Here is a 24004-nt window from a genome sequence, read left to right as displayed (position 1 = left end):
CCCCTGGGGGTCTAGAAACAATGGCATGTTGGTCAGCCGGGTGTCCGAATTCCAACGGTTGTATCGACTCACCCGACTGCAGTGGTTCAGCCACTCTTCAACGTCTTCTCTGACCTTTCCGGCGAAGGTCCGTGGCACCATGTGATGTTCCCACGTTGCGCCAGACGAAGTCAGCGCGTTGTCACCGTTAGGAACCGTGTCCACTGGAAGCGGTGGTAGTCCGGCCAGGCGGCGGCTTCGGCACAGCGTCAGATGTTGCGCTTCCGTGGTCGTTCGTCCTGGACTCCTCTTCGTTGCCCAGCACCTCGACCAATACTGTTATGGTGAGATGCGTTTATTAATGGAAATGATGGATGCGAGAGGCCTAGGGACCGAAGATGTCACAGTCCGAACTCACGTCGTGTTCCTTTACTTTCAAGCGTCTTCCCGTATCGTAGCAATATGCTTGACAAACTTGCGCAGATCATGACATACCATTGATGTGGGCGCAACTTTACCACGCGGATATGCGGTATGGATAGCGCTTTCGTCCAGAAATACACAAGAACAAAGGTTCAGGGACATTGTGCGAAAAAATACAGCCGAAATTGCCTTAAGGGGAATTATCGCGGTGCGAATTAATTGTCACGTAGTAGTGACGATGAAGCAAACGGTCGTAAAACTGTGAATGACGAAACTGATTCGTTATTGGGCGAACCCGTGCCTACAAAATCAAGTTACACACGAAGCACAACGATAGCGGCGAACACAGTCGGCGATCGTCGATAATTTGATCAGCGGCGAAACGCGTCGGCTTTTATACATGACTCATCGAAGGTTCCCGATTATTCCCTCGTGCCCGCGTATCTTTTAGAAAGTTCTAGACTATTCGCGTCGGTGACAACAGACAACGGATAGAAGCATCGATAACTTTCGAGAAACTTCGGAAACATGCAGGCGAGTCCTGTGCCTAGCGATAACTTTTAACAATTGTTAGTCGGTAAAAAGCGGTCACCGGTGAAAGACAAAACGTACACGTGTCAATACCCTCCCCTTAAAAAACATCGTCCCGATGCTACAACCACGAAAGCAAAAACAAAACCACGCGTATTAGAGACAAAAACAAAACAAAACACCAATCACAAGGTAACAAAGTACCTAAGTTCGTCAGCAGGCGCAGAAAGGCTTAAGATGCAGCACGTGGCTGACTTCAGGTCGTACGCGGTGCCGCGGTGATTGCGAAATGCCGTCTGGCACGACCTCGTAGTCCAGTGCGCCAATACGTCGGATGATCTTATAGGGTCCGAAATAGCGACGTAACAGTTTCTCGCTAAGTCCTCGTCGGCGTATACATTAGAGTCCAGACCCAAACATGGTCGCCGGGCTCGTACTCGACGTAGCGTCGTCGAAGATTATAGTGTCGGCTGTCGGTCCTCTGCTGGTTCTTGATGCGCAGGCAGGTGAGCTGTCGACCCTCTGCGGCATGCTGCAAATAGGTGGCAACGTCGAGATTTTCTTCGTCGGTGGCGTCCGGTAGCATGGCGTCAAGCGTCGTTGCCGGGTTCCTTCCGTACACCAGGTTGAACGGCGCCATGTGCGTCGTTTCTTGCACGGCCGTGTTGTATGCGAAGGTCACGTACGAAGGATGGCATCCCACGTCTTGTGTTCGACGTCGACGTACATTGGCAGCATGTCAGCGATGGTCTTATTTAGGCACTCGGTGAGGCCATTCGTCTGCGGGTGGTAGGCGGTGGTCCGGCGATGGCTTGTCTGGCTGTATCGCAGCATGGCTTGAGTTAGTTCTGCCGTAAAGGCTGTACCTCTGTCGGCGATGAGGTCTTCTGGGGCACTGTGCCGCAGGAGGATGTTCTCAACGAAGGATCAGGCTACCTCAGCGGCACTGCCTTTGGGCAAGGCTTTTGTTTCGGCATAGTGGGTGAGGTAGTCCGTAGCTACGACGATCCATTTATTCCCAGACATCGACGTCGAAAAAGGCCCCAGTAATTCCATCCCGATCTGCTGGAACTGTCGGCGAGCTGGTTCGATTGGCTGTAGAAGTCCGGCTGGCCTTATTGGCGGTGTTTTGCGTCGCTGACAGTCTCGGCATGTCCTTACGTAATGGGCGACGTCGGCAGAGAGGCGAGGCCAGTAGTATTTTTCTTGTGTCCTCGCGAGCGTGAGGGAAAAACCGAGGTGTCCAGCCGTTCGGTCGTCATGGAGCGCTTGCAGAACCTCTGGACGCAATGCTGAGGGTACCAAGAGGTGGTAGTTGGCTCGGAGAGGCGAGAAGTTCTTCTTTAGGAGAATGTCGTTTTGCAAGAAAAACGACGCCAATCCTCGCCTGAACACCATAGGCACAATGACGGTCTTGCCTTCCAGGTAGTCTACAAGGCTCCTTAGTTCCGCGTCAGCTCGCTGTTGTTCGCGAATTCGTCGGCACTGAAGCCTCCCAAGAAAGTGTCGTCATCCTGGTCGTCCTGTGGCGGCGGTTCGACGGGGGCGCGAGACAAGCAGTCGGCGTCAGAGTGTTTTCGCCCGGACTTGTAAACGATGGTGATGTCGAATGCCTGAAGTGTCAGACTACATCGTGCGAGGCGACCTGAAGGATCCTTCAAGTTAGTTAGCCAACACAAGTCGTGGTGGTCGCTCACAACTTTGAAGGGCCTGCCATACAGGTAGGGGCGAAACTTTGATGTAGCCCAGATGATAGCAAGGCACTCCTTTTCTGTTGTGGAATAATTTGCTTCCGCCTTCGATAGCGACCGGCTAGCGTAACTTAGAACCCTTTCTAGTCCGTCAGTCCTCTGCACAAGCACGGCGCCGAGTCCTACGCTGCTTGCGTCAGTGTAGACTTCGGTATCGGCGTTTTCGTCGAAATAGGCAAGTATTGGCGGCGATTACAGGCGTCGCTTTAGTTATTCAAATGCTTCGACTTGCGGCGTCTCCCACTTAAACTCGACGTCGGCCTTCGTGAGGTACGTCAGTGGCTCGGCGATCCCTGAAAAGTCTTTGACGAAGCGTCTGTAATAGGCGCTGTGTCCAAGAAATCTACGCACTGCCTTCTTGTCGGCGGGCGGAGGAAAGTCAGTGATGGCCGCTGTTTTCTGTGGGTCCGGACACACTCCCGACTTACTGATGACGTGGCCGAAAAACAGCTCCTCGTATGCGAAGCGGCACTTTTCTGGCTTCAACGTGAGTCCAGAGGTCTTGATTGCTTGAAGAACTGTTTCAAGGCGCCGCAGGTGTTCTTCGAAGCTTGAGGCAAACACAACAACGTCGTCCAAATAGACGAGGCAAGTCTGCCACTTCAAGCCGGCCAGTACTGTATCCATGACGCGTTGGAAAGTCACAGGTGCCGAGCAAAGACCAAACAGCATGACCTTGAACTCGAACAGTCCGTCTGATGTTATAAAAGCAGTCTTCTCCCGGTCCCCCTCGTCGACTTCGATTTGCCAGTGGCCGGTTTTGAGGTCCTTCGACGAAAATTACTTTGCGTTGTAGAGCCGATCCAAGGCGTCGTCAATCCGTGGGAGAAGGTATACGCCCTTCTTCGTGATATTGTTGAGGCGACGATAATGGACGCAGAAACGTAGTGTTCCATCCTCCTTCTTCATTAACACCACAGAGGATGCCCACAAACTCTTGGATGGCTGGATGATGTTGTCGCGTAGTATTTCGTCGACTTGTTGCCTTATGGCATCGCGTTCGCGCGACGAAACTCGGTACGGGCTCTGGCGGAGTGGGCGGACAATTATAGACTATATTGGCGCTAATTACGCCCTTACCGGTAATTTTACCTGCTCTGGTACTACTTCTTGCTTCTTATGGGCACCGCCGAAGCGAGCCTCGGAAACATAATCGATTTCCTAAAAGCGTGTCGTACGATGGCTTTGCCTCAACAAGCCTTTGTCTGTGGCGGCGCACCCTTTACAGTGTTATAGTGGAATTGGGTAATTAACGACTATATTGGCCCTAAAAGCACCCTTACCGGTAATTTTACCTACTCTGGTACAACTGCAGAAGCCGCAGCGATTGCACTTGAAATTAGGGACGCGGCGAATAAGGACGTATCTGTTGCCATACTCATGGACTCTCAAACCGCCTGTCGCCTGTATCTCTCCGGGACGGCGCCGCGCTTAGTACTAAAAATTCTAGGGAGTCAAATTACCGGATTACACAACCTGATTTGGTGCTCCGCACATGAGAGCATGGAGGGCAACACAAGGAGCATCCGAGCTGCGGACCGACTCAGTGACGAGCCTCCCTCTACACCGCGCGACATCCTCGAACACCAAAGACAGGAGCGGAAGCAATATGGACGCCCTCACCCAAAGTTTAACAGTCAACAGGCGAGGAATTGGCGCCGACTTGAAACACACACATACCCAAATCTGTATGTACTTAGCCGTATTCACCAAGCACGATACATTGACGAATGCCTGTGGTGCGGGGTCATGCAACGTTACCGCACATCACGTAGATATGCCAAAACAGACCGAAACATATAAACTCCACACTATTAAAAACACAAGATTTTAACAGGCAGTGGGAGGCGCGGCTTGCGGACGAGGACCAGGACAGCCAACTGGCTCTTCTGGACCAAGCCCAGCGAGCCGCTTGTGCCAGTGGAGCCCTAGACTAGGGGCCCCAACCACGGGACCTAAAATTTCATTTTATCCATTAAAGTTTCCCTATCTCTCTCTCTCTCTCTCTGGTACAACTTCTTGCTTCTTATGGGCACCACCGAAGCGAGCCTTCCAAACTTGCTCGATTTCCTAAAAGCGTGTCGTACGATGGCTTTGCCTCAACATGCCTATTGAGGCAGCGCACCCTTTACAGTGGTACAGTGCAATGTGGTTAATTTTCGACTATATTGGCGCTAATTACGCCTTTACCGTTAGTTTTACCTACTCTGGTACTCCTTCTGGCTTCTTATTGGCACCGCCGAAGCGAGCCTTGCAACCTTGCTCGATTTCCTAAAAGCGTGTCGTACGATGGCTTTGCCTCATGCCTTTATCTGTGGCGGCGCACCCTTTACAGTGTTATAGTGCCACGGCCGCTCGATGAAAAACACACGGTGCGGCCTGCCGCGTGGAGCGGATACTGTGTGTCGCGCCTAGTGCTCCGGGCTGCCGCCGCGGCGCCACCAGTAGGGGAGCCTCTGGGGAGACCAAAAGCGAGAGCGCCGGAATTATTGCGGCGCATCGCGGCTTGTCAGCGGAGCTGCTATGCGCTTGTTAGTTTTCAAAGGGTTACAATAAACTTGCTATAGCGTTAACTATAATGGTAATCGTCCTACCAAATGTGCGTCGGCGATGCTTCAACCTAAATATAGCAAGTGTTAGTTTTATCTGAAGTGGTGCCCTCGTGGTATAACGCGTGCCCTCGTGGTATAAGCGTGCCCTCGTGGTATAACGCGAAACGAATAAAATACAAATTAGTCTAATACACATTCAGTGTACAATTTCTAAACTTTAAAACACCTATACCCTACGGTAATGTGACTAATATCATTGTACTAAATGCATTTATTTGATAACTTGCTTGTGCCTCTAATGCACTCGGTGGAACGACAAACAAGTGAAAGAATGCACGACCAGGCACCGACCGCATGATCACGTGGGCCCCAGTTTGTCGACCGCCCATATGGCAACGCCCAAGGGATGATGGCCACCCAGACTGAATCTAGATAAACCAATGAAACTGGAGGTGTGCCGACGGACAAACTTTGTCTTGTTACCATTAGTTCTTTCATCTTGAGGCGTCGCCAGAGCTCGTGAAGATCCTGAGTTTCGCCAAACTCGGGGCATCCTGCATAGAACCCCTGAATCATTTTTTTCGAAGTGGAGAAATACATTTGAAGTGAAGCGAAAATAGGCTCTTTCAGAAATACTTTGTCGCAAAAAGTAATTCAATGCGTTCTGTAGAAGCGGAGTTACTGGCTATAAACACCGGCCTCCGCTGTGCTCCCCTTCCTTCTTCAAAGCCTTGCACTGCGGAGGCTACGGTGGAGTGGGACGGGGCCACAACGCTCCGCCTTCAAAATGACACCATGGCGTGCAGTTCAAATTTCATTTTGGATGTTAACGCAGACGCCAGAATTAACGATTCGGTGCCTATACTGCGTGCTAAACGAAACCCAAACGCAGTTATCCACAGCGAGCAGCCCGTGAACTCGTGGCGGCACCCCGGGGCGGCCGCGTTGTAGCCGACCGCAGCGACCAATAGCAGCCGCGTATAGGAATGTGCTTTATTGCATAATAAAGCACACAGAAGAGAGTGAGGATCATCGATTCTGTTGAAACGAGAGTGTTTGAGTGAAAGGTAACTTCGCGCTCCGCTTGCGAGCTGCACGCACCGCCTACGACAGCGAAATTGGGCTGAGATGTTCATAGCAGCGTATTCTACCGGCGGACTATGTTATTTCACCAAGCCGGAGGGGTAGTTCAGGGCCCCTTTAAGGACGCACTACGTGAGTGTACGGTTCTTGGGCATTACGACGACTCTTATCCACGGATGCTGAGCTGTGATGCTTCGCCTTATGGGTTAAAAGCAGTTCTTGCGAAGTTCGACGGCAACGAACTCGAAGTGCCAGTAGCGTTTGCGTCAAGAACACTCGGCAAATGTGAGAGAAACTATTCCCAACTCAATAGAGAAATGCTTGCAATTGTGTTTGTCGCCACGCATTTTCATCAGTACATTGCCGGTGGGCATGTACTCGTAGTGATGACAATAAGCCACTTCCTCGAATATTGTGTCCTAGGAAGCACATTCAGAAAGTGTTATCAATCCGGATGCTTCGTTGGTGCGTGATTTTGAGCGCCTATGACTACGAGTTGTTCCGAGAAGAAAAAACAAACATCAGAATGAGGATGCGCTCAGTCGACTTCCTCTTGCTTTCGATGTGGATTAGCTTGCGGCACAAGGTGACGTGTCGATCGAAGGTTTGCACCTTCAATGAACGCCGAGGCGATAGCAAGGCTGGCAGTTGAAGATTCCACGCTTTCGCAAGTTTACAAGGGGCTACAAATGGGATCAACAGCGTCATGGCAAGGTATACACCTCCAACCCTACAAGAGTCGGGTAGAAGAACTTTCCACGCACCGTGGTTGCGTATTATGAGGCACACAGGTTGTGATTCCTAACGCTTTGCTGGCCTGGATTGGAAGCCGACATCCAGACCAAGGTGCGGTCGTGTGAGACATGTCAGATGCACAGCCGTCTTCCTCCAGAAGTTGCAATGCCGGAATGGCCCCGTCCAAGTGAACCATGGGGGGTCGTTCATGTTGATTTTGCAGGGCCGGCGAACAACCACAGCTTTTCAATCGGAGTGGATGCCTTCTGCAAGTGGCTTGAAGTAAGACAAGTGCCATCACAGTCTGCTTCCGCAGCCACGGATGTGCTACGATCACTGTTCGCCACTTTTGGCATGCCGCAAGTGTTAGTTTCTGATAATGGCACATCATTCGTTTCGCCGGAAATGCAACGCTTCTTCGAATTGAACATGATCAAACACGTAACATCAGCACCATACCAGCCGGCTACAAATGAACACGCAGAGCGCATGGTAACAAAAACGAAGATGGCACTCAAGAAACTGACGGATGGAAGCCTCTCCTACCGGCTGTCACGGTTTTTGTTTAAGCAGCATAGGAATAAACGCCTGCAGAATTATTGTTTGGCAGGGAGCTTCCGTCTCATCTGGATGCGCTACACCCCCGAATAGACACCGAAAAGGGAAGGTGAACGACATGAGAAAAGATTATGCACCAGATGACAAGGTGTGGAAATAAAGAATTTCCTCCTAATGCGTACCCGGATTTGCCCACTGAACCAGGGATGCGTGAATGAACGCAGCGATCCGAACAATCGCAACCCGTTCCTGACTGTATACCACGCAGTCGTTATGGCCGTGTTCTGAAAGCGCCAGAGCGAGTAGGCATTTGAACAGGCCCACATAAAATTGACTGAGAGGTGTTAAGGGGTTTACTATTATATGTCAGCGTTTGGACAAGCAAGCGAAGACGAGGAGAGCGAAGTGGCGCGACCAAGGAATGAGCTCATGACCAAGCAGCCTGCCTTGCAGTGTTCTAAAATGCAATAAAAGGCACTTTACAATACCCAGCTAGACTACGCTTAGCCTGCATGGGATCCACACAACAAGACACTAATAATAATAATTTTTTCCCACAAACGGAAGCGACTGAAATCACTTACCTCCTCCATAAAGTAGGTGTGCGTGTGTGTGTGCGTGCGTGCGTGTGCGTGCGTGAGAGAGAGAGAGAAAGAAAGATAGAAAGAGAGAAAGAAAGAGAAAAAAGAGAAAGAGATTGGAAGAAATAGAGATACGTCCGTATGCCACTGACTTTGCTTTTGAAAGTAATCTACGATTCGACACCGTGTCACGTAGCGCCTCTCCGGGTGCTTTCTTTCTCTAAGGTGCTTGCACCCCTCTTTAGGGTTATTGTTTGTGCTCCTCATAAACAAGAGTTGGTACAGTGGTGTTTGTTAGTGTCTGTATTCTTCGCCCCGGCTACACCACGGCATTTTATGCCGCGGGCAAAGAACTTCGCAAAAGTGGCAGCACCTGCCGCGAACTGAGTGTCCAAGTTAACTCGCCCGTATGGAATCTATTCTGAGACTCTTATGTGCAATACAACGGCTTTGTCAAGCAAAATCTCTAGCGCAAGTGCCATTGTCGTCTGGCAACTTTAACGTAATCTCTCTTTCTGTTTTTTGTTTTGTTTTTAAATATGTGGTTTTTACGTGCCAGAACCACCATTTTATCATGAGGCACGCCGTAGTGGGGGACCCGGAATTATTTCGGACCACCAGGGTATCTTTACGTGCTCGGGACACGCGCACGTTAAAGATCCCCTGGTGGTCACGTAAAGATCCCCTGGTGAATCCATTGGTGGTCACGCAATGCACGGGACACGGGCGTTTTTGGATTTCGCCCCCATCGAAATGCTGCCGCCTCGGCCGGGATTTGATCCCGCGACCTCGTGCTTATCAGTGCAGCACCATAGCCGCTAAGCCACCACGGCAGGAAATTTTAAAGTTTGCCCACGTGTAAAACGCTTCACGCGAGGTCCACCGGAAGGATCCCTGGCAAAAAGCCATTCGGAGAAATTCGCACGCACCTGGATGCCGATGTGGCTGCAGAGGAAGAAGTCAAAGTCCAGCAGGTGCGTGACCACGGAGTCGACGGTGGTGCCCGGCAGCAAGATGCGGAGCTTGCCGACGCCGTCGCGGTCGCTGGCCGGCATGAATCGCCTGTGGTGGCGTTTCTGCACCACGATGAAGGCGAGTGCCGGCTCGTACGACTCGTTTGGTGACAGCTCCTTGCACGCCAGCCGGATGGCGCTCACCTGCGAGATGGACGAGACGTGCCCTTCTATACACATAGGTCTCAATTTGTTATACACGGCGGAAGAAGTGACGCCAGGTTGGCTTTAACAGAACGAGGAATACGGCTATAGTTGGTGCACGTTCGCTGTTATTGCGCTATTCACACTAACGGGAATAAGACGAACACTGACTGGAAAGGAAGACACACACTGACACGAACAAGGACGCTTCTTCGTGTCAGTTTGTCTTTTTCGGTCCCAGTGGGAGTCCATCTTGTCTCTGTTAGTGTGCATGGCGGAAAAACAATAGCGTTTCCTTTCTAAAATTTAGTGAAATCTGGCACTGCAATTGTTCAGCTTTACCGCAGGAATGATGCAGTATAGCAAGTGGATTAAACAAATTTTTGTGCTTGTGACGTTCTTGTGGTTTTAACAGGCTTTATGTGCCTTCACTACATATATAGCACACATTTGCAAGCAGTCACATTTTTCTGCGCACATGCATAATCATTGCAAATTGTTGCATTTGATCTTAATACTGTGTTGAATGTCAGCAAGTTCAAATTCACCTATAATTCCTATGCTTGCCGCGTCGCCATTAAAAAAATATATTATGGGGTTTGACGTGCCAAAACCACGAGCTGCTTATGACACGCCGGAGTGGGGGACTCCGGAATAATTTTTACCCCCTGGGTTTCTTTAACATGCACCTAATCTAAGTGCGCGGATGTTTTCTCATTTCGCCTCCATTCAAATACGGCCGCCGTGGCCTGGATTCGAACCCGTGACCTCGTGCTTAGCAGCCCAACACCAAGACGAGTCGCATTTGATATTTCCCTCAAGCATTTTTGCAGGATACTAAGGCGCGTAAACAGACTCGATGGCTGGATATTCGGTCGTACTACTGCGAAGTTTCAATAGTCTGGCGGGATTAAAAAAAGTCGCGGTTTAGCCCGAAATGCGAAGCATCTATTGCGATAGCAAATTAGTATAGACAGCTATACGAACTAAGGATAGCAGTTTTATCTAATGTATAAAGTAGTAAAGATTCGCTTACTAAATAAATAAATGAGCACGGTCTCACGTGCGCACAAGTAAACATGAACACATCTCACTCGATGACCGCGGAAACTCGCCAAAATGCTGGAGTGAGAAAGCGCGCCAGCGCAGCGAGCAAATTGACCTTCGTGCTGGCTCTCGCTTCAACGCGAACTAAATGGTGAAAGGAGAGCCCATACGAAGCTGCCGGCACTCGGCGCATGTACTTTCTACCCATCGCAAATCGCTTTCAAGGTGAGGCACTCGTGGGGGCACACTTCGGACACATCGCAGATCGCTTTCAAGATAGGCGCCCGCGCAGCAGCTCCATCCGCAGCAGCCGCAAGAGCAAGTGTCGCTGCGAGATGGATTCTTAATCCGTGCCACAATTTCAGCATTTAGTGTGCAACTCTGCCTGAAACAGATAATTGGCGCGACAAGCAAGACCGTGTTGCTCTATTTCTTGTCTATGTGGTGCTCGAGTGCTATTGAAACACGCACCGACCTGCTATGTTGGACACCCTTACCTCGCGGTGTCGGACTTGGAGGAACTGTCCGTCACTGACGCCATCGCGGTAGAAGATGATGCGCTCCGGCTTGTGCCTGGTGGCTCAGAAAAAGGCCTTGAGCATGTCCTTCACCATTTCCTTGAGGTCCCTTATAATCTCGACTCGTGCTTTGGCCTCGGCGTGCTCCGTCTGGATGCGGACGGCGGCGTGGAACTTAGACGGGATCGAGTCGAGGCTGCCCACGCAGGCGGCGATCGAGGGCCGGATCCTGTCGCCGGGAGACGGGTGGGACACGTCGGCGCTGATGATGATCACGGGCTTCTGGAACAGCGCGGGCTTCTCTTGCGCCAGCAGGCTGTTTTTGGTGCCATCCGTCTTGGCGTTGATCTTCTGGCATAGGTTCTGCACGAGCGCCGGGTTGCGCCTCTTGACAAGGTTGTTCTCCAGCAGGCACTGGGTACGCAGTCCGAGCTCGGTCTCGGCGACCTGCTTGATCTCGGCGTAGTTGGTCGTCTTGGCGATCACGATGACGACCATCTGCAGCTTGCTGTGCTTCTGCTGCTGCTCGGCCAGGATGGAGCCGATGGAACGCCGGTTGTGGTCGGGCGCCGATACCTCGAGCAGGCTGGTCGATGCGCATGCCCAGCTCGAGGCCAATGCGGGTTAGCATCTTGAAGTTTTCGAGGCTGTCGCGCTGCGCGAACCGGGTCAGGCTGACCAATGTCCAGCGGTCCATAGTGGCCGGCTTGTAGAAGTGCTGGCCACGAAGCTTCCACGTGCCCTCGCGCGGCTTGCTCAGGGAGTTGTTCGCGAACACCAACGAAGGGGGCTCGAGCACTCGGCCCTTGAGCTGCGTTGGATCGGTGCTGATCTTGATGTTGAACTCGCGCAGGTAATCCTCGGTGCCGTTGACCAGGTCGCGCACGGACTGGCGGATCTCCTGCAAAATCACGATGAAGCGCGAAAATTTATTCGCGCGAACTCGGCGATGGCGACGAGTACCGACAATAGCTTGGCTTTCATGCAGCTGACCCTTGTATACAGAGTACTTATTGTCTCAAGAGGCGTACAAACAGCCTGCAACCAATTTGGGTTTAGTTCCCACAAATTGGAATTTCAGGTGTCACAAGCTGCCTAAGAATGCGTTACTATATATACGGGGTGTTTCTACGAATACTAAATATCATTTCAATATAGCCGTTTTGAAACAATAGAGCAGTTCCTTCTGAGACATGCCTTCAGGGGTGACGACCATAAGGTGACGGGTGATACATGATAATTTGTCGGCAATTAACAATTCATCAATTTACTTATGCTTTTAGTTCCAGCGGGCTCATGGTAATTGGAAAATTAAAGCAAACTCTCCGTGCAAGCCTTATCAACTCTTGGATTTAGGAAAAATGAGATTACCCGCGCAACTGTGGCACAACGAAATTCGACCATCAGAGCGCGCGAAACCTAAACTGGGAGGCTGCAGCAACCGAAAAGCTTCACCACTTCAGGCGACGTTCTGTTCACGTCCCCCAGCAGCACCGGCTCCCCGCTTCTGGTTCTAAAACTAAATAAGCATGAAAGCCAATTCTATTTGGGTAATTAGAGACTAATTAACCACCTATCACTGCATGCCTCAGAAGGAACCGTCCTTTTATTTCAAAACTGCAATTTTTAATTATTACGTAAAGTGTTCGTAAATACAGCCCGTATCCAAAGTTTCTGACAGTTAGTGCTCGGATATATTAGGATAGGTTACTCTCCCCCTTATGTTTGCCGAATGCAGAGATTGGCTAGGGCGAACACAACGAATACCTGGAAACGCTTGGAAGGCGGCTTGGCCGTGCGCTTGATCATCTCGGCGGTCTGGTTCTCGTCGAGCTTCTTGCGGCAATGCTGGCCGTCAACCATCTCGCATACTTCGAGCGGAATGTAGACCGGGCGCTCGAGGCTCCCACTCTGCACGCAGGGAAAGTGCGGGTACGCCAGGCGGCTGTAGCGCTTCCTGAAGTACTCGGCCACGGAAGTCCTCTTGCCACCCTCGCTGAAGAAGATCTCCTTCGCCGACTCCTTGGTGACGCACACGACCTTGTCACACTTGGGCGGGTAAGGCAGGTGCGTGACCTAGATGCGCAGCCCCTTCAACTCCTTGTTGAGCCGCGCGTGGTGGAAGTCGTGGAGCTGCTTGAAGTCGGCGGTCGCCATCTCGCGCCGGCTGTCCCTGAAGATCTTGCACATAAAGGTTACCAGGGGAAGAGACTCTTAGAAGGCAGTCGCCGACATGTCCACGTTCAGCATGGGCTTCCACTGGGCCGGACGCACGGTCATGTAGTAGCTGAACCAGACCTCGCGGCCGCCGTCCAGCGCGTTCAGCTTGTGCGGCGGCGGCGGCGCCTTGAAGAAGGACCGGCCGACGGGCTTCATCTTCATCGACGGTCTGTGGCGAATGACGATGTCGATTGCCTGCAGCACCTCCTGTGGCACCGTGTTGACGCGATTCTGGTACACGGTGTGCAGGGTGTCCAGGTTCACTGTGGCCGCGTACTGGATCTTGACGATCAACTTCTGGATCCTCTGGTCCTCGTTGAGGTCGACGGAGAAGGTGCGCTCGCGGTAGTTGAGCTGGTTTTGCGTGTACAGGTTCTTGCGGCCGTCGAAAGCCGGGATGCAGTTGGAAAGATCGTGTCGGTACTTCTGGATGAGCAGCTCGATTACTAGCCGGTTGATCTTGGTGCTGAGGCAGCGGTACTTTTTCTGCTCGGGCACCTTGGCCCTCGCGGAGGTCTCGGAGGAGACGTCCACGTCGTAGTGATACACGTTGCCGTCGGGGATCTCGATGTTGAAGTGGTTGGCGACCAACTGGATCGGCTGGCCAAACTTCCCGTGCGAGTGCCGCCGAGGAAAGTGCGAAGGAGGGACCGTTCCATCTCCTGCGACACAATTATGCGAGTTTCACCCATCTACTGAGCTAATCGAGTTTTAGCTTGACCGTAAACGTGTTTTATACCAAATAATAGACGAGAATAATAGACGAGTAATCTTTCGCCAGACGGCGCTACTTCGACTTCTGACGGCGCCGCCGATGTGGAAATGTCAGGCCACGGGGTCGCGCCATCGCGCAATTTCCGCTTTGTTTACATTGTTGTGAAGTCCGAGGGTCTAAGCGGCCACGTACAAAGGTCCCATGGCTGGTGTCGTGCCAAGTGCCGGGAGAAGAAGATATCCAGAGAGTTGAGAAAAGCGTTATACACACGTGTACATGTTTTAAAACCCGGGCTCCATGGTGATCGGAGCTTAGTACATGCTAAGTCCTTGCATGTTCGAGCGACCCTCACACAACTCAAGCACCGCTTTTCATGCAGTTAATTTCCGCCTTTCACTCGTTGAAAGAGTTCACTCTAGTTCTTTTCGGCCAATCCCCATCTTCGGCGACTTCGTAATATACCACCCATGATGTGGCACCGTTCCGCCGGGCTCCGCCTCTAATGTCGCCTGATCGCCTCCGCACACCAGGCAACGGGTGGCAACTTGGGAATCAAACCTCGACGTGGTTTCCACGGGAAAGCTTGACGTGACGGTCAGTTTGACATGCTTCTGAGACTGACCTTCGCGGAAGCCACCGTTTCCAGGGAAGGCGGCTGCAGCTGTCGTCTCGGAAGGAGGCTCTAGGCTTGCGCGTCACAGTCGGCAGCGGGCCTCGTCGTAGTTAGTCCGGGCGGGTGCTGGTGCTTCCCGGAAGCACCTCAAAAGGAACGTTGTCGTCTTAGCGCCGCGCGAGGCCGATGACTCATTGCAGCCTCGGGTCCCAGAACTCGTCTCGCCCATCAGCTCTGCGCAGTCGAACGGCCGAAAATACGAGACATAATTGCTCGTTCGTTCGCCCCAGGTGACGCTGAATTAGTCACCAGCTCCTTGGCCTCGAGAAGAGCACGCAGCGTGAACAGCACTCTACAGCTGCACGTCTGCCAGTGAAGCATTCTTTGTCCCGAGGGACCGCCAGGCACAACAACATTGTTTCGCTCGCGCTTTCCTTCGCGGCTCGTGCTCATGGCGCACCGTTTTCGACGGCGGCAAATCGCCTGCTTGCGCAACAGCGATTCAAAGATTGCAATGCGGTTTCAAGAAGGTTCCCGACGCTGACAGCTTTTTTTCGTGGCGGCAACCTCAAGAAAGAGGAGCGTCTGCTTCCACACATGTATGGCGTTGAACAAATTGTCGACGGTGATGCGACAGTGAAAGCCAAGGGCGTGTCGCAAGTGTCTCACAAGATCGTATACGACGTCCAGTTAGAGGTATACATAACGAGTTCAGTGATTTAGTCACTTTTACTTCGCTATGACGCAGTCACAAAGCGGTCATGCATGCTTGTACAGATGTGCAGTGACGATTGCCGTTGGTTTTGTTGGTAGCTGGGCGCGCACACGGCTGCTCTCATTTTGGCTCCCAGGGAGTGTCTTCAGCACTTTGAGCACAGAAAGAACGCATGCATTAGGCACCAATAAGCATGGCACTATACTCACGAGAAAGACCCTTTTCTTATGTTCAGTAAGGTGGCCTAGCTTATAGCTCATTATAGCCTCCTAATTAAATTCAGGCAGAGTCACAAATTAAGAAATTTTTGGCAAACTGTACACGCCTTTAACATGCACTGATTGGGAGATGTTAGTGCCTGTAACTTGTGCTGCCTACTGGTCACACATCATTGCATAGCACGAATAGAAGTGCATTAATACATCGCTAAAGCAGTATACTTTCCAGAGTACACAAAAGCCCCAGAGCGCACCAGCCAAAACACACATCTGCAAAAAATTAACAATGTAAGTACTACATACGCGCATAATGCTTCATATCATGCTTGTATAAATATTTATTATATACCACGCCTTATTCAATGCAGATATTAAGAGTCATTGCAACTCGCTGCATTTGTGAGCAAGGTGTCTTTTCACTGCTCATGAGAAATAACTCGTACAAGACTGCTCCATGAAATGAACCTAGACCACGTTAACCAGGGACAACCTTGGGACCAGCAGCACGAGCGCAAGCATTAATAGAGATACATGCCTCATCAAAGCAAATCTAGTTTTTTTCGTCGAGTGAACGTCCCCGTCGCAGCTAAAGTAAGCTCAAATCGATGACCGGCTACCACATGAAACGAAGATTCTTGGCAGGAAGAGTGAATCAGGTAATAATGTACAAGGTGGCAATTACCTTAAATCATGCTTGGATATTGTGAACCTAGAAAGCATGGCCAAGCTACAAACATGCGGCTGCTTTCTGAAAGCGGCTGCTTTCTGATCTGCCGCTCACCGACGCAGGCGACGACCGTGGCTTGAATTAAATACGGACTGCTACCACACAAAAGACAAGCAGCGCGCGGCCCCTTTCGTTACCAGGACTAGTAATTTAGGACGCAGCGTTTGGAACAGGGAAATAATTCTTTTGAGCTCGTCCTTGCCGATCGCGAATGAACGCACAGTACAATAAATTAAATCCGGGGGTTTTCCATTGCAATCATTTATTATTATACAATAATATTGTTACAAAGTAATAGTAATACAGAAGGGGGTCCGAAAGTAAAAACTGTCAGGGGGCCCTCCTGTTAGTACATGCATAAAATTGTAGAACATACGATTAGCAACTAAGCTAAAAATAGCAGGAAAATACAAATCAATATGACCAAAGCCAATAAATAAAATCATATCGCCTAAGCCTTAAGATTGTGGAAAAATACAAATCAACATATAAGAAGTAATGAATCAAACATCTGGTAGTTTAAGATTTGACAGATATGAGCAAGAATAATTCTATTGTAAGTACAAACATAAGAATAATTCAACAGGGCTATAATGAGTAAATAAAAGCAACAGTGCGCAATTCAACGCAGCAACAAAATGAATGTGTAAACTGCTAATAATATAGGAACACAAACCGAGAAAAACAATGAGACGTGGATACACCATAATGTATGCCCACATTATATATATATATATATATATTGTGAGCAAAATATTTATCCTTCATCTTCTTCACCTGTACATAATCATCATCACTGTGCGCGTCGTTTTCGTTCAGCGCGTGGCTCAGCCGAATAAAGGCGACGAGACAACTGTGCTGCTGCCTTACAAAGTGGTGGAGATTGCTTGGAGATGGAATATATATATATATATATATATATATACAAGTACCTTGGCCTTAATCTTCAGTCAAATGTATCATAGAATAATTATAATCTTACCCTTGCCTCTTCAAACCGTACTCTCGGACTTATTAAACATAACTTAAGAGAAGCCCCAATTAATGTTAAAAAATTATTGTACGCAACATTAATCCTTTCTAAACTAGAATAAGCGTCTGCCATTTGGGATCCCGAACCAACTTCTATCATCAGTAACATCGAAGCCTTGCAAAACCGTGCTGCGCGATTAATTTTTTTCAGATTATTCACGTTACACCAGCGTCACCTCGGTAAAGAATAAAGCTGAGGTGGACACCTTAGCACTTCGCCGCAAAATTTCTTGCCTATCACTTTTCCATAAGCTTTATCACCATCCATCATTTCATGATGATTTCTTTCATGCCACCACCAGTTATCTTTCCACGTCGTGATTATCCATAAAAATCAAACGCACTAACTGACAGTCATCCCATTATGCACATTCCTTCTTACCGCGCACAATAACTGAATGGAACGCCTTACCATCAGGCATTGCCACGGAACCAGACTTCACTAAGTTTCAAGATTTATTTCGCTCACGACTTGTCAACTAATCTCATTATTTTTTGGGGGACTTTTACAGTGTTTTCGATGTTGGTTGTTTTGCTTTTCATTGCAATTGCCTTATGTTCTCCTAATATGTAGTAATGTTTTCTCTGAAATAATTGTGACTTATTTTGTGTACTACCTATTTCACTCTATTATTAATTTTGTTCTATTGTTTTTAATATGAAGTATAATCTATGATCAGTGCCTGTGCGCCTGTGATCCCCCCCCCATGTAATGCCATCGTAATGAGGGCCTTAGGGCGTATTTTGAATATATATATATATATATATATATATATATATATATATATATATATATATAATATACAGGTTGTCCCAGCTGTTACGCAGCACGGTTTAAAACAAGAGGAAATTCGGCGTTACGCGAAGCAAACCTAGTGCCTATTGTTTCCCGTACATTGGAGTAGCCGCCAGTAATTTTTTTCGCTACTGAGATTTAGTTAGGTTATTGTACTTAATCTAACTCGAGAAGTACTGTCCTAATTATCAAAGTGTCATGAGAAGATTGTCGAGCAGCATGAAAAACTCCCGATACAGCTTTCTGTTGCTCAATACGTGCTACATAAATGTGCTTTTCCGCGCGTGAAAGAAGGCCGCGAATGCAGGCAGAATTGCCGCGCGACTGGCCGCTGGAGGCATGTTGCGTAGTTAACGCATGTTGTTAGTAAAAACCGTTTTAGAAGCCGAGGGAAACAGTGTAGCGAAGGGCATGATTTGATATTGTTACGGGGAGGCAAACACAACAGGAAAACGTATTTACAGTATATTTACAAGGCGATCAAGCGTCAACCATATGGCCGAGAGTGCGCGCCCGATCATCAGCGTCTTCTTCATCGATGCTCCTCTAGATGAATCATACCGTGACATGACCCCCGGCTGCTCAAGCACCGTCACGGTGCTTGCAATGATCCAGGCGAGTGGTAAGGTTTAAGGCGGGATACGTGAACAACGTCAGTAGGTAATGAAACGGTTGGCGAGGAAGATTCGAGCGGGCCAATCTCATACGTGACGTCTGTTACACGGCGTAAGGCACGGTAAGGTCCGGAACACCGCGAAAGCAATTTTTCTGAGAGTCCAACACGCCGAGTCGGAGTCCATAGAAGCACAAGGGCACCCGGAGTACAGATAACGTCGCGATGACGGGAGTCGTAGCGGTGCTTCTGGTGGCCTTGCGATGTAGTAAGGCGACGGCGAGCAATTTGGCGTGCCTCATCAGCTCGGGAAATGGCATCACGAGCGTACTCAGTTGGCAAATGGACGGCATCGGGGATGATAGTGTCAAAAGGTAACGTTGGGTCGCGGCTAAACAGGAGATAAAAGGGTGAAAAACCAGCAGTATCATGACGGGAGGAATTGTAAGCGAATGTAACGAAGGGCAACGCAACATCCCGGTCTTGATGGCCAGATGATACATACATAGAAAGCATGTCAGTAAGCGTCCGGTTGAAGCGCTCAGTCAAGCCGTTAGTTTGTGGGTGGTAAGCCGTCGTAAATTTGTGTTTTGTCGCGCAGGAGCGAAGCAGGTCATCGATATAACTGGACAGAAAGTAACGGCCACGGTCAGTGAGGAGTTGACAAGGGGCTCCGTGATGTAAGATGACATCGTGTAGCAGGAAATCAGCGACGTCCGTAGCACAACTGGTAGGGAGAGCGCGTGTAATTGCGTAGCGGGTGGAGTGGTCCGTTGCAACGGCAATCCATTTGTTTCCAGAAGTAGAGGTCGGGAAAGAACCGAGGAGATCAAGGCCAACTCGGAAGAAGGGGTCAGCTGGAACGTCAAGCGGCTGAAGGAGGCCAGCAGGAGGCTTAGGTGGTTTCTTTCGGCGTTGGCAGGGTTCACAAGCAGCTACGTAGCGACGAACAGAGCGGTAAAGACCGGGTCAAAAGAAGCGACGCCGAACGCGATCGTAGGTCCGGGAAACTCCAAGGTGACCAGCGGTCGGGGCGTCATGTAGCTGGCCGAGAACGCTCAAGCGCAGATGCGTAGGAACGACTAGCAACAGTTCGCGTCCGTCCGGGTGGACGTTGTAGCGATACAACGTGTCATCTTTAAGCACGAAGAGGCGAAGGGAAGGATCGGGCGCTGCGGAATCCAGCTTCTGAATAAGCTCACTTAAAATGGGATCACGGCGCTGTTCATCACGGATGTGGCTTAAAGCGGAGAGCGAGAGTACACATGCAGGCGTGTCATCAGAGGCTTCAGGCGGATCCACGGCATTGCGGGACAAACATTCAGCATCCCAATGCAATCGGCCAGATTTATAAGAAACAGAGTAAGTGTATTCTTGGAGCCGGAGTGCCCAGCGACCAAGACGCCCAGTGGGATCCTTAAGCGACGAAAGCCAGCAAAGTGCGTGGTTATCGGTAATCACGGTGAAATGCTGGCCATGTAAATAGGGGCGGAATTTTCCCACCGCCCAAATGAGAGCAAGACACTCCCGTTCTGTAATAGAGTAGTTCTGTTCGGCTAAGGAAAGGAGACGGCTGGCATAGGCGACAACACGGGCATGCCCATTCTGATGCTCGACTAAAACAGCGCCGATTCCGTAGCCGCTGGCATTGGTGCGGAGTTCTATTGGAGCGGAGCTGTCGAAATGAGCCAGGACAGGTGGTGTAGTGAGCGACATGATGAGGGTAGAGAAGGCGGCAGCCTGTGCAGCACCAAAAAAAAAAAACGAGACGCCTTTCTTCAGTAAGTTTGTGAGAGGGCGTGCGATTTCCGCGAAATTCTTCACAAAGCGATGGAAGTAGGAGCACAGTCCCAGAAAGGTACGAACTTCCTTTGTGCAAGTCGGAACGGGGAACTGCTGCACAGCTCGAACTTTGTCAGGGTCGGGGCGAACACCGCTTGAGTCGACGAGATGACCGAGCATGATAAGTTGCTGACGTCCGAAGTGGCACTTAGACGAATTAAGTTGCAGGCCGGCTTTGCGAAAAACAGAAAGGATACAAGAAAGTCAGTCGAGATGCGTTTCAAAGTTCAGCGAAAATACAATGACGTCATCAAGATAACAAAGGCAAATGGACCATTTAAAACCGTGTAAGAGGGTGTCCATCATGCGTTCGAAGGTGGCCGGGGCGTTGCATAAGCCGAAAGGCATGACTTTAAACTGATAAAGGCCGTCAGGGGTAACAAAAGTGGTCTGCTCACGGTCCTTGTCATCAACGGCGATCTACCAGTACCCTGACAGAAGGTCGATTGAAGAAAAATACTTGGCGCCGTGAAGGCAATCCAGGGCGTCGCCTATGCGTGGGAACGGGTACACGTCTTTTTTGGTGATGTTGTTGAGATGCCGGTAGTCCACGCAAAATCGCCAACTGTCATCTTTCTTTTTAACAAGAACCACACGAGAAGCCCAAGGGCTGCAGGACGGCTCGATTATATCTTTGGCAAGCATCTTGTCGACCTCCTTTTGAATGATGCGGCGCTAAGCTGGAGAGACGCGGTATGGCCGTCGATGGATCGGATGGGCATCGCCAGTGTTTATGCGGTGCTTGACAGCGCAGGTTTGACCCCGAGGACGGTCGCAAAGGTCAAATACGTCCCTATAAGAGAAGAGGAGGAGAAGGAGATCGTCAGCATGATGGGACGAAAGATCTGGAGCAATCATATTCTTCAGGTCGGGAGGAGACAGATCTGGCGAAGAAGACGGGATATCGGTGGTGTGCGAGCGACCAGCATCAGGAGGAGACAAGGTCGAGATAACGTAATCGTAGGACGGCGTCAGCATAGCGAGTGAAATGCCTTGTGGGAGCACTTGTGAACACAGTCCGAAATTAATCACAGGAAGGCAAGTAAGGTTGTCCCGTATAGTGATAACAGTGTGAGGCAAACCAACACTGTGCGTCAACAGAACGGCGGTGATGGGAGCGAGCACATAATCACCGTCGGGAACTGGTGGAGAGGGCGTCACAGCAACACAAGTCATGACTTGCGGCGGCAAACGGACGTGCTCAGCAGAACAGAGCCGACACTTGATTGGTCCGGGTTGATCAATTACACTTGGTAGGTCAAGTTGTACAGTACCAGCGGAACAATCGATGAGGGCGGAGTGGGCGGATAAAAAGTCAAGACCGAGGATGACGTCATTGGAACAGCAGACGAGGACGGTGAACAAAACAGAAGTTTGACGGCCGGCAACACTGACACGTGCGGTACAAAGGCCAGCTACGGGAGACGTACCACCGTCGGCCACACGGACAACACGTGATGGGGCAGGGGTCATAACTTTCTTCAACTGCCGGCGGAGGTGAGAACTCATAACAGAAATATGGGCGCCGGTGTCAATCAAAGCAGTAACAGGTAGGCCATCCACTTCAACGTCGATCAAGTTCTGATTGGTAGGGAGCGTCAACAGAGGAATTGGAGAGCAGGTCGGAATAGCAGCATCACCTCCAGGAGCTGCAGCCGTTAGTTTCCCGAAGGAAAACGCCGGGAGTAAGACGGGGACGGGGAACGGCGTGGTGAAGGTGACCGAGAAGGTCGGCGTCGTGGGGAGGGCGAGCGGCTGTAATGGGCGGTGGTAGTAGTGGTCTCGGCAGATGTTTCTTGGTCAGGTTGGCCTGGCACCTGGTGCTGGCTTCGGGGTGGATAGCGGAAGCTGCATGAGCTGGGTCGAGAAGACGAGGGCCAAGGACTTCGGCGATATCGTGAAATGTGTCCAACACGTCCACATCGAAAGCAAATTGGCTTGTTTTCAGGCGTCCGCCACGCATTCGGATCGCGATAATTCAGAGTGGGGTAACGGCGTTGGAGAGGGTTGAAGGTGGCCGAAGGGTAACTGTCAGGGTGGTTCAGAGAGCAGATGGTTTGGAGGCCCACGTTTGCCAGTTCTTGACGAACAACGGATTGTATAAGAGATATCGCAGGTGGGGCATCACAGGGCTCTACTCGCATTAAATGTGCGGGCGATGCGGCTTCGATTTCGCGTCGAACGATTCGGGTGATGGTCTCCGATGTTGAAGGCTGAGTCGGCATGCGAACATCCTCACATGTTGATGTCGCTGCCGTGTTCGGAAGGCGGGCGAATTGGTGAGCGATACGTCGGCTTTTAGCATCTTCCAAGCGTCGGCATTCAGTAATAATCTCGTTGACTGTCGAAGAGTTTTTAAACACGATCAGATTAAACGCATCGTTCGCGATCCCTTTCAGCAGGTGCGCAACCTTATCAGCTTCTGTCATCTTGGTGTCAACCTTCCGGCAAAGGGTCAGCACATCCTGAATGTACGTCAAGTACGGCTCGGTAGGCGTCTGCACACGCGAGGCAAGTTCTTGCTTGGCAGCACGTTGGCAGCCTGCAGGTTGGCCAAACAACTCGCGAAGTTTAGCCTTACATACGCTCCAGCTTGTGAGCTCCTCTTCGTTGTTATCGAACCAGGCCTTCGCCGTTCCCTTTAGATAAAATGTGACATTCGCCAACATCATGGTCGGGTCCCACTTGTAATGTTCGCTTACGCATTCGTAGAGGTGAATCCATTTGTCGACGTCGTCGCCAGCAGTGCCGGAAAAGGTCCCAGGGTGGAGCCAGGACGACGGTTGGCATGGCGGGCGCCGCTGACGCAGTTTCACCGCTGGTGGACATGCCTAGAGTGGTGACTTGGCGGCCGCTGCGGAGCTCCGTCTTACGTTATACCCCCAGCACTTCCACCAAGATGTTACGGGGAGGCAAACACAACAGGAAAACGTATTTACAGTATATTTACAAGGCGATCAAGCGTCAACCATATGGCCGAGAGCGCGCGCCCGATCATCAGCGTCTTCTTCATCGATGCTCCTCTAGATGAATCATACCGTGACAATATTAATAAACTAAATTGCAGAAAAGAAGGCTGTCATTTTACCGTACTTACTGTTTACTTTTGGAAGCAACAGGTTAATTGTATTCCGAAAACCCTGTGTTATTTGTATTGTAAAGTAGCGTTGGGGGAAGTAGCTCAGTTGGAATGTCACAGTTTCTACTTCTAAACAATAAAAGACCTAGTTTGAGTGGAAATGTGCAGGTTAATAGTAGAATTTCATGAGCAAAAATTGGGTGGCGCTGATGCGGTGTATGAACTATGGGCAATTATTCGGACCGCCCGGTTCTGAAGGTGATTGAGGGATGTCAGGTGTGTGGGGTATCTGTTGCCCCATTTTGAAATACAGTAAGGTAAGTGTTAATAAAAGCACAGTAAAGCGATTTTAGAATATGTTGCTGAAAAGAATGTCTTGTTCGAATGAGCACTCGGATGCCAAAAGCAATCATCTTAATGACAGAATTTAGGCGAATGTTGTGTTTAAGTTGAGGGTTTAACGTAACACCTAGAGAAGTAATGAAATTAGATGGAGTAATGATGCAGTTGTCGATGTAA

General features: G+C 50.2%; 1 pseudogene; it reads right to left on the bottom strand.

Annotated features, from left to right (window-relative positions):
* Window positions 1-24004, bottom strand: part of LOC119442804 (protein argonaute-4-like) — a 70961-nt pseudogene that overhangs the window by 21747 nt on the left and 25210 nt on the right.

The sequence above is a fragment of the Dermacentor silvarum genome, chromosome 1, assembly GCF_013339745.2.
Source record: "Dermacentor silvarum isolate Dsil-2018 chromosome 1, BIME_Dsil_1.4, whole genome shotgun sequence".
Taxonomy (NCBI): Eukaryota; Metazoa; Arthropoda; class Arachnida; order Ixodida; family Ixodidae; genus Dermacentor; species Dermacentor silvarum.
Note: the sequence above shows the minus strand (reverse complement) of the source record. Positions and strands in the feature narration are given on the sequence as shown.